The following is a 16,648-nucleotide window of genomic DNA, read 5'->3' on the forward strand; positions in this document are numbered from 1 at the left end:
CTTGATTATTTGTACAAGATGTTTAGCTTTGCCAATGGATTTTAAGACATCTTCATTGATAATTTTTTCTGTCCATGATATCTTTAGCATTCTTCTGTATAGCCACATCTCAAAGGCTTCGATTTTCTTGATGGTTGTCGCCTTCAATATCCATGTTTCAACTATGTATATACAAGGACACCCAATTACTCTTACACGTATATAAAAACTCATTTTAAATCACCAAATAAAAATTAAGAATATATCTTACGAAAAATTGGTTATAAATTTTTTCTTGAAATAACCCCTGTTCTCTCGGAAACTTGTTGACTCTTTTTATTTCTTCATGCAATTCCAAGAAGAGTAGGTTAATACTGCTCCGTTTGATGTTAATAATATAGGAGGCAACTAAGGCTACAAGGCTAGTATATGACGTCTACAAATGAGTTGTCCCAGCCAATTTACCTCTTTGGCATCGGGAAAATTCTTATCATCTGCACCGGAAATCGGATAACGCACCTTCACAAATTCTCTACGTGTTAGGCAGACTTCGAACCGTGATCTTTCCAATAGAAGGGGTAGACGTCGCATAGTCTTTGCGACTACACTAAGGAAGTCTCTTGTACTGCACAAACACAGTTGTCGATATTCTTGCTCAGTAGATCTGGAGTAGGTTGGTTATTTCTGTTTGATTTATTCTTTTGGATCCACAATAAATAAATAATAAAAATTAAAAAAAAAAATCTGAGGATCACAAGAAACCTCCCAATTCTAGTGAAACAGTGAAATTATCAGCAACCTGTCGATAAAATCATAATTGATATTCATAATATTCATAATAATTCACACGGATTACTGAATAATGATCTAATGTATTTCATAGTTTTTCGTCTCATTAAACTGGTCCACTGTTGTATGTGAGATGGTGCATCACACACCGACTTCTTGAAGTGTAATTTTTTAAACCTTCATGTGGATTTTCTGTACATCACATTCCATAATGCTAGTCGTTTGACCTATAGCTGTCCACCTTTTGGATTCTACGGTGTGTGTGCACTTCTATATAACAAGCAAAAATTATTATAATTTATGCCTTCTATAAATTTTTGTTGATATTCCATGCAACTTAATCACATCTTTAACATATTCGATGTTTCACTGTTTCGGATGATCCGTGTTTTTTTTTTTCCCCCCTACCTATTTCGACAGAGAAAGATTTAGTCAGTCACCTAGTCCTAATCCAATGGCATTTTAAGTTAAAATATCCTGGGAGGGGGGGGGGGGTCAAAGCGATAAATAAAAATAAAATAAAATAAACTGTAGGCTGATAGTGAGGAATTTTTGAAACGGCATTGCTTTCATTTTTTATTTATTTTTTATTTTATGGATAGATGAAAAAGTTAGATTCGTGGTTTGCAAACGGTAAAAGCGGTCAAGAAAATAAATTAAGCAAATAAAAAAAAATTGTTTATTTATATTCAAAAGTAGCAATATTTTTGGCCAATTTCAAATATTTGTGTATTCCAGTTTAATCAGTGATATATGCAAAAAAAAAAAAAGATTCTAGTAATATAAAAAAAAGAGCATACATTTTTAAGGCTTCTTTGAATATTCATAAATAATGGAGATCTGGCAGTGTTTGGAAGATTACAGATGTTTTTTTCATTCAGACTGGGGATTAAAATCATGCAGAAAAATAAGCTGAAGACAAAGAGAGCTATCAATGAACACAACCGTGAGAGAAATCCAAGAGAGTCAAAACTAAAATGTAAAAAAATAAGCAGGAGAAATGTGTGTGTGTGTGTGTGTGTGTGTACACACACACACACATATATATTAAAAGGAACTATTAAAAATATACAAACAACAGCGGTTATAGTCCGGCCACCATTTCGATAAACATCTTTGTCAGAAAAGTGTGGTAGTACACGTTCGTGTATGTTTACAGAAATACTATTGCATTCGAATGTTATGATTATTTGTGAAAGGTGGGGGGGGGGGCACTGGATGCAATTCCTTAAAGAACCTTGAACATGAACAACGCGAACCTTGAAGTTCAGTGACTTTAACTTAAATATTTTTAAGACATTGACACACACACACACACACACACACACACACACACACACACACACACACACACACACACACACACACACACACACACACAGTGAGACAACTTAATCCATTTCTACTCCCGTTGCCCAATACACCTGTAAGTGAATCCTCTATGGTTAATGGTTGACAATCACTCTTGTATTGACAATCCCTCAACTTGAAACGTTTCTTGCACTCATTTCGATTAACGCCTTTATCAGAAAAGTGTGATGCACGCTTGTGTATGTTTATAGAAATACTACTGCAATCGAATGTTATGATTAGTTGTGAAAGAAGGGCCCTGGACATAATTTCTTAAATGACCTTCAAACACGAAACTTGAAGTTCAGTGACTTTTTTTGAATATAAGTCTTTTTTTAGACATCGGCACTCAAAACAGCAAGCAAAACTGTATTTGATACGAATACAAAATACACAAAACAAGATGATAAAAACAGAAAAGAAATTGTAACACCATTTGCTAGTGCAAGTTTTCTCTGTGAAAATAAATTAAGCCTCATCAAGAAAGAACACTTAACACAACATGAAAGGATAGTAATTTTATAATCTGTTGTGACTGTAGTGCAGTATGTACGCTATGCAAATAGTTCCATTAATCTGCACTGCTTATCAGTAAAGTCCTTACCATGCTTTTTTTAAAAAAATTACGTTTCAGTAGAAAAACATTGTAAAATGAGGGGATTACTATACAAGAATGATCATCAATCATTATCCGCAGAGGAGTAGAAATGGATAATGAGAGTGGGAGAATGAATTGATTCAGTTGTCTCATTATCATTTTGTGTGTGTGTGTGTGTGTGTGTGTGTGTGTGTGTGTGTGTGTGTGTGTGTGTGTGTGTGTGTGTGTGTGTGTGTGTGTGTGTGTGTGTGTGTGTGTGTGTGTGTGTGTGTGTGTGAGTGAGAGAGAGAGAGAGAGAGAGAGAGAGATTGATTGATTTTTCAGTAAAACAGCAAAAATACCCGTTTTAATTAACGTGTCTATACCACAATTTTTTAAAGCAAGATATTTTACTAATAGCTTTAAACTTCAAATCAGAATCATATTTAATGAACAAAGCCTCGTGACATAATTCGTAAATTGTTCACCATTAAGTGACAAAGTCTGAAACCAAATACTAAATGCTTTTGTTGACCTTTAGCTGGATAGTAGGTATTTAACAAGACTGAAGCAAAATTTATATACAAGGTCACAAATATTTAACAAGACTGAAGCAAAATTTATATACAAGGTCACAAATGTTCTCTAAGGAACTACACAAGATATCGTTCAATCATGTAAGCATTCCCTGATAGTTGTTGTTGTGCAATGTTGTTGCACCTGTTCAACAGACTGGTTAAAACAACTATGTAATGAGAGTTTTCTTTGTGGAAATACAACTGAAGAGTTAAAATTATATGATTGCTCAGATCAAAATGTTTTACCCAGTCACTGTAAATATGTTAATGTTACATGACAATATTAAATGTCATTCATTCCAATGTGTATGAAAGCAAGATAGACATATTTACGATTATTTTTTATCTTTAAACAGATCAATGCCTGAAAGCAGATTAACCCGTCTCAGATGGAAGGGTGTGTTCCCTCATGGAAAGAAGGATTTTTCTTAACTCAAAAGCAGAGAGAGAAAAATCAACCAATGAACGCACACATGATATGCGTATAATTTTGTAAGTCAGAAAAATCTTCTGGTTTCAGTTGATCATCAAATTCAGTTGATAACATCCGCAAGTCATTTAAATATAGCCGATGTATTCTGTCTTTTAAATGCAGCCTATTGCCCAATCATATAATGAGTTGGCTCAAGTCCTAAACGAGTTAAGGAACATACATCATTCACTGCTGAAAATCATAAATAATTAGTCATATAATCATATACACGCACAAGCAGCTCAGCATCGAGATAGAGTAGGGAAATCCCACAGAGGCATTCAGTCCAGCGACTGTTATATGGATGAAAGGTTAGTAGTTGATTGTTTGGGATTTAGGCTGAGGTAACACAGGCTATGAGGTAAGTGTAATTATGTCTGTTAACTGCGTGTGTTCTTATGGTTGGTTTGTCTGTTTTGTGGGATGGAAAACCCTGGCATCTCCGTAAGTACAAAGGGATGATCTCCAAGTTCCTACATAGTGAACGAGAAAACAGAACAGGATGAAGATGCTTCCGTCTTCGGTGTGAGAGCCAGAAATAAGCCAGCGCAGCTACTGTATATATTGCGCACTTTCGTTGGAAAGATCTAGATTCGATTCCCTTTATATTACAACGAGAAGAACATTTATAAAGTTCTTGTATTTAAACATAAGTTAGTTGGTCTCTTAAGGGATAGTAGCAGTGTTTTTCCTACTGTAAAACAGAATAAACCTGCTGAAGAATACGCATATTCAATTTAACAGTGTATTCAGCCTCAAGAGCCTTAGTTGTGAACTAGTCCAACAATTCCAATACAACTAAGACTAATAGAGGAAGAAGGATAATTACGCTAATGTTGTTTTTTATGCTATAAGTAAAACACGGAACTACAATTTGATTAAATTACAATGAGAAGTACATTAAACTGTATTTTTTTAAATAAATAATAAATTATCTAACGCCTTTTATTCCCCTAAGGGAGTAGGCGAGGCTATTTAACCCTAAATCATTGATGGGGGGGGTGACCACTTCGAGTTTGTAATATAGAAGCTTACTATTATAGAATGAATATACTGACTAAACAAAACGACATACAAAATCATTTAACTTTCCCTAGCAAAAATGTCTCAAAATGAAAACTGTCAATTGTTGATTTTTCCAAATATGTGCATAAAACAGTCTGCTTAATGCAGATTTCTTTAACAGACACAAGCACAAAGAAAAATGCTCTATTTTACGGATCCTGTACAGGATGGACGCTAGTGTTCTTATCACGATTTCCAGGAAGAGAAACTCAATTAAACCTAGCAGAACCAACAACACCTGCCTTTTCCAAGGATTGGATAGTATGAAAACTTGTCATTCATGAACGGTAGACTAGAATCTGTACTGACTAGATGAAAGATAGCAATTTCGTGATAGGCCTCAAGCATTTCTCTAATGACCTGTCATGTACTTAAAAAAAAAAAAATGAATAAATAAATCCTCGAGCATCCATGCTCACTACTACTTTGTAAGTGAACTTATACTGAAAGAGTAACATGCTAATATTAAAAATGAAAAAGAAATTGAAAAAAAAATTTTTTTTTTCAAGAATAAAAACGGACTATGTTATGATAAATCTTCCACATCACTGCGATTTTATTTGTACTGAACCTTGAGGGCTTTGTTTTCCCTACTCTATACTAATGATATAAATAGGATACCAAAATTTAGTTGTCTATGCCAGAAGCTACGATAACACAAAGATTTAATATCGGTGGGATCGCTTGAAAATGGCGTTCCCCACAGTCATAAATTAGTTTTCAGTTTATGGAAATGAAATTAGAGATGAAACTACTACTCGTAATATTAAAAGAAACACCAATAACGGTGAAGGAGTTTTTGCATATTTTGTATATACAAAATGTACAAAAAACACATCAAATACAGGAGATGTCTAAAACCCAGTTACTGATGAAAGATTTGTTCTACTTCACTTAAGTGTCATGTGCATGAACAAACGACAATACCAGTTTGGCTGGAAAGACCTGGATTCGAACCCGTCTATGACGTAAACCTTTTATAAGGATATTTCAGCTGTAGATGTGTTAGCTGATCTCTTACGAAGTGGAAAGTGTTTTTTACCTCCGAAAAACGGTATTTTATCCCCCAAAACATACAAAAAGGCTGGAAAACATACGCAGCAACATAACGGACTGGCCTAATCGGCTAAGTTGCTTTGACCGTAATTTCAACCCAAAGCATGACCCAAACTGAAAGTTGATGTTCTCTAGAGCAGTGCTTCCCAAACTTCTGGATGTCAGGGCCCCCTTTGCAAAAATTATATTATTTCACGGCCCCCCTCGAAAAAAAAATCGAATAGAGATATATTATTATAATATTTATTGTATTTATATCCAATACAAAACATACACAGCGAATATTGCAAAAATCAAATGCATATATTACATTTTTTGCCTCTTACCATTTGGTTCTGAAGACGATGCGGGCTGTTCTGGTAAAATATGAAATACTGTCCTTTTTTTTTAGTCTGTTTCTGCTTCTTCTGATTGTTCGCGGGATTTTTTATTTTTTTATCAACCACTTATCCATCTCAGGGTTAAATTTTTTAACGTAGAATAGATCAAATAATATCACCACTTACCAATACTGGCACACCACAGACTGATAACATGAAATTAGTGAATATTACCTGAATAAGGGAATCCCCGGACCAGGAACATTTTTCACTTTTGTGACTTTTCTCCCTTTACGGTAATTAAGCCTAACGCGAAACAGACAGCAAAGGCAGGTTATTAAAACGTGCATATGATTGGTGCGGTATTAGCAAAAGATCGCGCAACCGAAAGATAAAAGCATAGCTGACAATTGAGTTGAAATGCTAACTCTCTTCAACCGAATTCCATATGTGAAACTGCCATAACATTCATTATATATATATATATATATTACTTAGTTTTAACACTTTTACGAATTTTAACACGTTCGGTTGAATTTTATTGCTGCCTTGGGAAATCGAACTCACATACATCTAATTAATAACAATAGTTTTTAGTTAGATACTATGTTTGCCCATGCAACATATGGTTTTGTTCCAGTCTATACAGCATAGTTTCTGTATAAGGGGACATGTGATTCATTAATTAGTGTGTTTTTATCCCAGTTGTCTCTAATTGCACTATTTGTTGAGAAATATATTACACAGACTCCTCATACCTTATTCACTGGCATAATAAAAGTACTTATTTTTATTGCCTCTGCAGTATAGTGGCTCTTAGGGAGGGCGTGTTGTTTACCACTGCAAGCGAGTTACTATCTCCCCACATGAACTTGTTTAAGCTTTTTTTCCTGTGGGAGGTATATGTGAAACTTTTATTGGTAACAGAAAACTAGCTCGGATGACAGTGATAATATACAACGAGTTTCGATATGTATATAAAGTCAATATCAACAGTCCCTGATTACGACCGCGTGATGAAAGGGAACAGGAAGATTTGGAGCTTCCCTGGAGAGCATTCGAAGTAAATACAATTAACCACTGCTTTGAAATGAAACATATGAATAAGCAATATTTACTAATATTCGTTAAGCGCCGAAATACGCAGGAAGCAAAGTTTGTGAACCAACACCAATGTGTGAATTTTTCCATTAAAATATAAAAAATAACAAAAAAGAAATAATAAAAGTTAAATACGTTTCTTTTAAAATAAAAAAAATATACTTAGTCTTAAAACATTTTAAATTTGTTTTCATTATTTCACGGCCCCCCTCAACAAAACCTACGACCCCCAAGGGGGCCGCGGCCCACAGTTTGGGAAGCGCTGCTCTAGAGCAGCGTTTTTTAAACTTTTGGAGACTGAGGAATACTATATAAAAATATTTTGGGGGAGGGGAAGGATCTCTATGAAATTTTTCATAAAAAAGTAATTTTATAAAAAATTTCGTTTTTTATGAAAAAACGAAATTTTTCATAAAAAAATAACGAAAATGACAATGAACCGTTACCTGCTCAATATTTTAACCAAGAAATATATAATATTACAAATAATATATAGAAATAATATAGACATAATATATATAAAATGATATATAATATTACAAATAATAAAGTAACATAAATGTTCAAGAAATAAGGAAATTTAATAAAGAGTGAGTATATAATGTATAATGTCTTTTGAGACAACCATGCTGCAAAAACCACCATTTTTATGAATACTGCGTGCCAATAACAAATAACATAGAATATGAAGGTTGGAAGGATTCATAGGCTGCAACTGCAGCACTGGGAATGAAGTCATTAAAAGATGAAAGAATCATGATGAAAAGAAATCTAAGAAACAATTAAGACCACATAAATGGACGGAGAGAGACGACAGTGCTGAATCAGCGGATACTCTCAGCCTGTAGAGGTAGGTTTCTTCCAGAACATTATGTACTTTATTTCACAATTTGGTTTCCATGGGCAGAACTACTATGTACAAGTGACCAATCGATAAATGCTCCCATTTTAATTATCTTATTCTGCATTAATTAACAAATTAATGCAGAATGTTATATTCACATTACTGAAGAATTCGGCCTTGACTACACTATTAGGGCTACACCTTATGCCTGCAAGTGCTTTTAGGCATACAAAACACTTTTAATAAGGGGGTTGCTGATTTTATAATGCTTGTAAAATCAGCAAATTCCTCCACCCCAAAAAAAAGTGTCATTAAAAATTAGTTGCTGATGCTTCTGCAGCAGTGGTTCTCATTATTTTCGTCTCCTTCCGATCGCGATAGTAAGGTGTTTTGTTATTATTACTTTGGTGGTTAGATAATATTTTTAATACTCTCTTACTCCTTGATTCTCGTAATTAATTATGCACAGAATTTTGTTTTATAGAGAGATTTCTTTTACCCGTGTAAATAAAAGGATCATGATAGTTTATTCTCTGACCAATAAATGCGTACTATTTGGGACTGAAAATAAATAACATGTACTGAATTTAATGTAGTGAATAACTTTTTTTAAGTGATTCAGTACATTAAAACATGTAATAGATTATAAAAGAGGAAAATGTCATCTCTTGTGAAGAACTATCAAAATGCATACACAGAACACAAAAATTAATAATTTACTATATACAACAACGCAACCACAGAGCGATCCTCCTTGAAAAATAAATAAATAAACGGTCAGCACTCAAAAATAAAAAATAAAAATAAAAATAAAAAAAAAATCCAAATATGGCATGTGACTTGTTGATAGAGAATCAAGCCATAAACTAAGAAAACATTAAATTAAAAGATAGCAATTATAATTATTGCTTATTCAAGTTTAATAATATGAATATATACATATAGAAATTGCAAACTTACTCCGGGCCAATAACTATACGTATGTTAGTGAGCAGAATAGCTGAAGAATTTTAAAGAGCACTATGATAACATCGTATTTGAAATTTGGAAGTCGCCTTCCAATTATGAGTTATTATAATTCCATGGAGGTACTCAATTAATAATATTATTAAGAGAATTTGCGTACGATAACAATTCTCCTGAACAGTAACAGAATTGCTATAAAAGGAAAAACGTAATCTCTCATGGAACACATTTTACAATCAAAATATGTACGCAGAATAAAAATTAATATACACAATTACACAAGAGGAATTAATAAGTATACTAACTGAGAACGATTTTAAAGGGAAGTATCACATGCACTGTTAATGATATGGAAGCTGTCTCCAGCTATGAGTTCCTGGATCAGGTATGCAGCTATGATATTATTAGAGAATTGGTCTTGATAAATAATTTCTCCTGAATAGTGAGAAGTGGGTTCCACTAAATTCAACACAAATTTATTGCTGTTATTTAAAACAAAGAACTGTTGGTGTCTCTCGCAGTGAAGGGTGCGTAAATACTCCACAACACTTGAGACACTGTTCCGGTGGCAATTGATTTCGTCTCTTTCTTTCTGGTGCACAAAAAGCATTGTTCGTGTGTTAACAGATAAAGGAGGTATTATGCCAATACATTTTATTTAACTTAAAATAGAAAAATTAAACGAATCTAGAGCCTACGCAATGTTTGGTAAACCAATCAATTAATTTGCATTTAATAGAACAAAATGCAGAAAGGTTTTGCATAAAAAGAGCTCCGTTACGTAAGGATATAAACAGCATAACATAGTTTAAACATTAAACTTTTTTAATATCTGATCACATAGTTGTTATAAATAGGATGTCACTGTCAAGTTCCACCTACATTTCAACTGGAAGTTGGCCAGAGCGTAAAGTTAACAGTGTACATTGGCAAATTTACAAATGACTTTTGTGCTAAGGTCAGTTTGTCAGCTTATAAGTACAAGAAGTTAGGAAGAATCTGCAAAATAGTGCTCCCATTTTGTACTTCGTTGACAGCTGACGGATATAAAGTAGGGTAAAATGCGCAGGTACTCAAAGTGAAAGTAACGTGACACAAAAGTCAGTTGTGCATCAGCTATTTGTTTAAATTTATGTAATTCATCCGTGGCTCAGCTTGCCACCAAAAGGTTTTTCCAAGCCAATATCCAAGTGCTAGCGAATTTTGTCAGTTGAAATTAAACCAGCAGAAGTAGAAAAACAAATTAATACAAATATTTCCACTATCGTAAGATGCAAAGAAGAGCTGATGAAATGTCAAGTTGTGGTATGAAATAACTTATTTTCAGCGTGTGTAGCTAACCGAAAAGGTGCAAAGGTTGTTTCAAGGGCATGTACGAGTGCTAACTACAAACAGTACTGGTTTCGACAATTTCGTTTCATTTGAACCCTGCCACAAGAATGTTTATAAATGACAATTAGCTTGTCACTAGTCAATGACTTCCATTGCCTTGTGCAATATCATTAAAACGACATAATTAAAATTAAGCACTACCACAATATCATGTAACGCAAATGACTCAACAGCAAATGTGGTTCCTTCCTTTCTTCCTTCATGTTTTACGCTTACGCGTAAACTAACATGTACCAAGCAGGATTTCGAAAACAAATCCGAATAGGGTCCTTAATCCTAATTCCCGTAGTCTCCAATGTCTGTATATTGAGTGTGCTCTTATGACCTGTTTGGAGGGATGAAAAAAAAAAAAAAAAAAAAAAAATCGAGTTTCCAGGAGAAAACAACATTCCACCTCCACATGCGCCCGGGTGGGTAACTCGCCTTCGAATAAAGGTGAGTTGGAAAAGTTCCCTTGCCTGCAACATATCGTACTGAACTTTAAAGCCATTCGCATTCATCATTCACAACACAAAAAATCCTCACCTTCTTATTTATCATTCCCTCATGCAATTTCCATGGATGGTCCAAAATTCTTGTCCTTTTTTGTCGTTCCACCATCTGAAAAATCTCTGCTAATATATCAAAATGTGTGATGTTTCGTTTAAAAAAAGTTATAAGTGAAACACGTCGAAGATATAATTTATAATCTCCATTAATTAGTATTAATCACATTTAATCTTTATTAATCATCCTGTTTTCTCCTCCTTGGAGAAGCGCTGATTTTAATCACTCACAATTCATAAAAAATCAACTGTAGAAACACAAATATAATGCAGTACTAGTTAATATAGGAACACGGCGTGGCAACAGTTATCTGCTGTGTTGACGTCGCCGAAAATTTTCTCCACCGGCGGAGATGGTGAAAGGTGGAGACCAGAGAGCTTACTGGTTTCAAAAAGTTAGGATTAAAAGAGTATCGTCTACTCCTTTGAGAAATGATTAGGCATTAGAAGACTGAATTTACTATTTTATAAATATAGAGTCAAAAACTTCTGAAAGAGAAAAAAAGATAAATGAATACTGTTCATTGTAAAAATAACAGTTAATCTTAAGTACATTTTGAACTTTTTCGACCAAAAGTCACTGGCCCGACTGTGATACAGTGGCGTTTCGATCTTTTAAAATTAAATAAATAAATTTTATATTAATTCAAATATTATATTAAGAATATGAATTTTCATTATAAAAATGATTAAAAGGGAATGAGAAAATTAAGACAGCTTACTAACAGAAAAAGCTAGAAACCTCTGGGTCAAGGCGTTTCGGATATAAGACACTAATTCATGGATATTTCCATAGTTTTCTTCATGAGTTACCTAGTTGGCTGCTTGAGAAATCCTTGAATTTAAATCTCACAGACCAGGAATTTTCTAGCCATTTTTTCCGAAGATAGGGATAACAGTCTTCTTTCTAAATGAGAACAGCAACTGACAGAAACAGTAGATGGGGAATATATATAAAAAAAAAAAAAAAAAAAAAAAGTCAGACCAGACTACACTCCCCCCCTACCCCCTTCCCCAAGAAACTTCCATGATGAATTTAAAGATTTAGTCACGGGGAAATATCTTTATGTATTTAAAGTGATCGTTTAAGAAAGCAACAGCTTACACATTTGAACTCGAGGAGGTGACAGAAGTTTGTATTTGAAACACGAAACCCAGACCTTACCAACGTCTATGAAGACCTGGGTATCCAAGGTTATATGATACAGTGTACTAAAGAACATTACCCACATAAATGACCTCTTTCTTTTTTTTTAGCTAGTGACTTCTCGAACTTCTCAGAACCCATTTTTTCTCCTCTACATATTCCCAGTAAATAATAATGGGGAAGGGATATAACATAAATATAATCAGCGCCTTATAAAATATAGAGGAGTGTGAAATCACATAACATTTGGTTTACAGCCGGATAATAAAAATTTTAGCAAAGTTCAAATGAAAAAAAAAAAAAAAGGTTGTAGCCGAAGGTCAAGAAGAGTTCAGTTAATATAACAATTTTTAGATTTGCAATAATAATGCGCCGTATTTTTTGATAATTGGATTAATAATACACAAGATGCCATTAATATTAATTATTGTTATTAATATGATTTAAGGTTTGCAACTTAAATGGCATATACCTGGGATTTATAACCTGTTTTGTACTTCCTGAGCATATTTGTATACAGAATTGAACTGAAGGAGCGAGTTAGTGTATTGGCGTGTAAAAAAAAAAAAAAAAAAAAAAAAAAAAAAACCTCAAATATCTAAAATAATTACTGCTCTGCACTTTTATTTTGTAATAGATCAATGACGTAATAGTTTCAAGACAAATACAGAAAAATAATGGTTAGACATTAAAATGGTTCATAAAGATTTTTCCTCCCGACTAATTCTTTAAATTCATCATGGAAGTTTCTTCACCTTTTGGGATTAAGTTAATAAATGTTTAAACCCCTCTTTAGATTTCTAAGGTTGGTATTCCCGGCTGATCTGCGCATACGAGTATTACTGCCTTTTACTGGACCTGGTTTTCCCTTTCAGTCATTTCCGACCGTAGGAGACTTGTAGGCATTACCCACAAAGTATTCCTGGTGAGATTTTTACAGAATAGTTCACCATTGCTTTCCCCAACCCCCCCAATTTTATCCGAACTCGGGACCGGCATATGGCCGGGACGTATTCGTGACTGTAATTCATGTGTGTGTTCACGGGGCCGGTTTGTCTGTTCTGGGAGACGAAAAACCCGAGTTTCCAGGTGAAAAAAAAAAAACTTGCCTCCGTATGAGACCGGCTAACTCACTTTTAGTCGAAAGAGACACAAAGGGCTTTGTCTATACGGACTGAGTAACGGAGGCTCGCCTTTTAAACTGGAATGTAAAAATATGTAACATGCATGTAAGTGTGTGTATGTATGTATGTATGTATGTATATATATATATATATATATATATATATATATATATATATATATGATTATCAGTTGTATTTACTCGGTATGAAGATATGTTCATATTTTTTCACTGACTGAATTCCGAGAATTAGACAAACAATTAATTTTATTTAACACACAACATGTTTCGTCGGAAAGCCGACTTCTTCAGGAATGAGAACATTGAAATCAAACATAAAAAACACCACAAAGAAACATTGTATCACTACAAAATCAACTATAAACTACAGTTAAGGTTGAACTGAAGCTGCAGTCCAGGCTAAAGTTCTATTGTGAGGCAAATGCGAGCGTGTGACTTCACGAGTGTGCCAGTATCTGATAACAGAGCTAAACGAGTCCGGTAAATTATAACTAAGGTTACTGTTTATGTGATGAGAGTCCACGACAATTTCTTTAGCCTCAACTATGCCGCGTTCTACAAGGAAGGCAGCATAGTTGAAGGTTTGATGGTCCAGTTTATCTCCTATTGGCGGCCTTCACTATTTGTGTTCACTGAGAACAGCACATGGCTTGAGAGGGCGCTTGCTGTGGTTCTGTTGTAAGCAATGTCCCTTTGATGTTCCTCGAGATGTAGGAGGATGGACTTCTCAGTTTGGCCATAATATGGTTTCCCACAGTCGCATGTGATTTTATACACCCCTGGAAACTGAAGATGATTGTGAGCCTATTTGGGTTTGCTTAGAATTGATGAGTTTAGGAAGAGTAGAAAAGCACGTTTTTATGTTAAATTTTTTCAAAATTCTTCTTAGTTTCAGGGAGAGCGAGCTGATGTACGGTAAAGAGTTATAACGTTTGGGGTTGTCCTGTGTGTCTACGTTGTTTTGATGACGGCGGTATAGTTATTTATTAATAGTTTGAAGAGTAGTCATTATGTGCGAAGGTTCTTTTTAGATGTTGTAGTTCATTTTTTAGCTCTTCCTCGTCTGACAATACAGACCTGGCACGATGCGCTAGAGTAGAGATGATACCCAACTTCTGTACTGGATAGTGGTGTGAGGATGCATACATCCGTGTGCGTTGATTTTCTGAAAATCGGGATTTTTATGGAGTCAGACATCTTAGTAAGTTTGACGTCTAAAATAAGGTAGAGATCCATCTTCAATTTCTGTAGTCAATTTGATGTCTGGGTGGAAGTTAAGTGATTTTAAAAAAAAAATGTGAAGATTATCTATCCCGTATTCCCAAATAAAGAATATGTCGTCAACATATCGGAGCCATATTTTAGGCTTAAGTGTAGCAGAGAAGACTTTTCTTCGAAATCCTCGAAAAAAAATGTTGGCTAGTATTGGAGACATGGGGCTGCGCATTGCCAATCCCTTATTTTGTTTATAAATTTTTCCTTCAAACTCAAAGTAGCCTGAGTTAACACAATGTGATAGCAGAGCAAACATCTTTTTTGAGATCTTGTTACTTAAATATATTAAGAACCTTTTGAGTTGGAATATTTGTGAAGAGTGCTAACACGTCAAAGCTCACCATGATATCTGAATTCTTGAGCTTTATATTTTTAATTTCAGAGACGAAGTCTTTTGAATTTTTGATGTAAGAAGGAGATCTGCTTGCAAAACCTTTTAAGGATGATGCTAGATATTTTGATAACCCATATGTAGGTGAGTCAATACTATCAATACTAGTTTCCAGGGGTGTATAAAATCACATGTGCTTGCGGGAAACCATATTATGGCCAAACTGAGAAGTCCATCCTCCTACGTCTCGAAGAACATCAAAGGAACATTGCTTACAACAGAACCAGAGCAAGCGCCCTCTCAAGCCATGTCCTGTTTTCAGTGAACACAAATAGTGAAGGCCGCCAACATGAGATAAACTGGACCACAACATCAAACCTTCATAGATGCCACGACGAGGTAGAACGCCGCATTGTTGATTGTAAAGAAATTGTCGTAGACTCTCATCACATAAACAGTAACCTTAGTTATAATTTACCGGACTAATTTAGCTAAAGCCTGTGTAGCTCAGTGCCAGGAACCGGAGACACTATACCACCTAATGTTATATTGCAAGGAAGCAGAAGTAACTTGGAAAGCCGTTAAAAGATGGCTTCCAGAAATCAAAGTAATCAATGAAGAAATGTTATTCTGGCTAAAAGGAAAACATATAAACAGGGTGCAAACAATTGTTCTAATCCTAACGATGTACGCAATTTGGGCTCACAGGTGCGACCAAGCGTATGGAAGGGAAGACAGTCCCGGAACAATATCGAAATTACATCACTACATCCAGGAGGAGATCACCAATTCGGTCCAGTCCAGAAGAATGACTATAGAAGAATGGACACACTTAACCTCCAATCTTACATCAGACGAACCCTCCAACCAACAACAGAACGACACCTTCATCACTCCTAGTGGAAATGGGACAAATCGGAAGTAAATTCGGAAGGATACTAACTCTCCACCTCCACCAGAGGAAACAGCACCTGAGTCACTTGGAACAGATCTCCTACCGCAGGAAAAAAAAGTGCTCTCCTACTTCATTGCATGCGAATGTTATTTCGCTGTACAGATGTATATATGATTTATCTTGTAGAATATATAGATTGTTAAATATATAATAAGTGTGATATATAATTATATATATGGTATGTAAATAGAATTAACTGTATATTTAAAAAAAAGCTGAATTATACCTTAATTGATGTAATAGAGAAAATAATGTGTCTGTAACTAACAGATGAGATTCCCTGTTTATAAGCAAATGAAGTTAAGGCATTTTAAGAGAACAGTAATGTAACAACTACATTATAACATGATGATATAACATAAAATGAAACTTCGATTGAAATAATGGTATAACAAATGTATATATTGTATATAGAATTCATTATGATGTAAATAATTGCAAAAGTTTATAATAAAGTTGTTTAAACTGAAAAAAAAAAAAAAAAAAAAAAAAAAAAAAAAAAAAAAAGTAGCTCAGTGGATGTAGCGTTTGTATATCACAGCGCTTGGCTGCACGAAGGAAGACCTGGTTTCGAGTCTAGTCGGCGACTAGAGGATTTTTTTTCTAAGCCTTTTTTCGACCGGTTCCCGAGTTAGTCGATCTCTGGTACGGGCAAGCAGGTTTTTCCTCCCGGAAACTCGGGTTTTTCGTCCTGTAAACTCAAGAAAATCGACCGTAGAACCCACATTATTTCAGACATTAAATATATTGTGTTAGGGTTAG

At 34.5% G+C, this 16,648-nt stretch overlaps 1 protein-coding gene across 8 annotated transcripts in view; it reads right to left on the reverse strand.

Moving 5' to 3' along the window:
- smg (sterile alpha motif domain containing protein 4 smaug) overlaps positions 1-16,648 on the reverse strand; it is a 392,969-nt gene that overhangs the window by 319,884 nt on the left and 56,437 nt on the right. Inside the window, exon 2 of one of the 8 annotated variants that reach the window (XM_090400249.1) lies at positions 11,761-11,941. The exons of 6 other annotated variants lie outside the window; for them this stretch is intronic. The gene's annotated coding sequence lies outside the window, so the exon portion shown is untranslated. Of the gene's footprint in view, positions 1-11,756; positions 11,942-16,648 lie in introns of all 8 variants that reach the window. One more of the 8 variants, XM_090400243.1, reaches the window with a different exon arrangement.

The sequence above is a fragment of the Typopeltis vanoorti genome, chromosome 11 (genome assembly GCF_054136105.1).
Source record: "Typopeltis vanoorti isolate ZY-2024b chromosome 11, IOZ_Tvanoo_1.0, whole genome shotgun sequence".
NCBI lineage: Eukaryota > Metazoa > Arthropoda > Arachnida > Uropygi > Thelyphonidae > Typopeltis > Typopeltis vanoorti.